The sequence below is a fragment of the Galeopterus variegatus genome, unplaced genomic scaffold (genome assembly GCF_000696425.1).
Source record: "Galeopterus variegatus unplaced genomic scaffold, G_variegatus-3.0.2 Scaffold99, whole genome shotgun sequence".
Classification (NCBI taxonomy): domain Eukaryota; kingdom Metazoa; phylum Chordata; class Mammalia; order Dermoptera; family Cynocephalidae; genus Galeopterus; species Galeopterus variegatus.
Genome location: NW_007726210.1, coordinates 1,001,986 through 1,003,850, shown reverse-complemented (window position 1 = coordinate 1,003,850; position 1,865 = coordinate 1,001,986).

Here is a 1,865-nt window from a genome sequence, read left to right as displayed (position 1 = left end):
GCAGATCTAATGGAAAACAAAGAACAAAAACTTAAACAAAACCATTATCTCCAACAGCCTCAGTGAACTAGGAGGCTATTGGAAATGTGGAGTTGAAAGAAGCAGTTAGAAACACTGACTGAAAATACCGTGGGTTTGAAAAATAAGAGTTTTGATAAGGGCACTTAGAGGATTGGCGGAAAAGCAGAATGTGGTGGAAGACTGAAATTGGTGAGATTCATCAAGGCACTCTCTCTCAGAAGGCATCAGGACTAGATTTTAAAAATGGAAAAAAATGTGATAAAACAGAAGTGTCAACTTCCTTCTCACAGCAGTTCCAGAAAGCAAAAAAGGAATTAAAAGAGAAGAAAAATATTTAAAGAAATAGGGACCAGGAATTTGCCACAATTAAAGAAAATTCTAACGTTTCAGATTGGAAGATCTCACAGAGTGCCAAGCAGGTTGGATTTTTTAAAAAGCCACACCTAGATTCATTATTTGGGTAAAATTTAAAATCAAGAAAAAAATCTGAAAGCTGTAGATGGTATAAAAGGAATCACAGAGGCTTCCAAAGAACACCCTATACACATGTTCCCACGTGATGCCAGGGCAGTGGGCAGCCAGGAGCAGCAGGATTGATTGTCTTGAGAGCAAATGTTGATGGCAGCATACTAATGGAATACCGAGCCTTGGGCCAGGTTCCTCTCAGGCTTGGGAGAAGCCAATTGCTGTGGTCTGAATGTTTATCCCCTCCAAAGCTCATGTGGAAGCTTGATCCCCAATGCAGCAGTGTTGAGAGGTGGGGCCTTTGGTTGGTGACTGGATCGCAAGGGCTCCGCCTTCATGAATGAATTCATCCATTCATGAATTAATGGGTTAATGGATGAATGGGTTATCATGGGAGTGGCACTCATGGCTTTACAGAGAGCAAGTGAGCAAGTAAAAACGTTCTCACTCCTGCCCTGTCACCATAATACCCTACACCACCTTGGCACTCTGCAGAGAGTTCCCACCAAGAAGATCCTCACCAGATGTGACCCTTGGACCTTGGACCTCCCAGCCTCCAAAACTGAAATAAATTCTGTTTCTTTATAAATTACCTGGTTTCAGATATTCTGTTACAGCCAACAAAAAACAGACTAATATACCAAGCCAAAGATCCCTGTAAGCCAAGACCCTAAAGGGGGTCTGAAGGGGTCTCAGATCACTGGCATCCTTGAGCTACTCTAAAAAGCAAAAGTAAATCTTCTCTGGAGGAAGAAGCCCTAATATATATCCTCAGGTCTCCCATAGAGGAAGTTCAAGCAGCAAGTTCATAATCAAAGATCACCATGCACAAGAGAAGGCAAACTGTGACACGTACCAGAAACAACCAACAATGCATTCAGACTGCCCCCTGCAGAGAATGAAACTGTCAGATATAAAATACAGAATAGCAAGGTGTGCAGTATTTAATAAAATAAAGGATGTGATCACAAAGATATGCAGATAGTAAGAAACTATCTGGAAAGAACAGGCAGATTTGAAAACAACATGTAACCTTCAGAAATTAAAACCATAATTGTTTCATTAAAAACTCTCAGAAACAAAAAGGTAAATACCACATGATCTCACTTATATGTCAAATCTAAAAAAGTTGAACTCATAAAAATGGAGAGTAGAATGGTGGTTACCAGAGGCTGGTGCGGAGGAAATGGGGAGATGCTGGCCAAAGGGTACAAAGTTTCAGACAAACAGGAGGAATAAGTTTTTGACATCTATTGCACAGGAGGGTGACTATGGTTAATATCAATGTACTGTATATTTCAAAATAGCTAGGAGAGTAAATCTCAAATGTCTCGCCACAAAAAAAATAAGTAAGGTGACAGATATGTAAATCAGCTTGA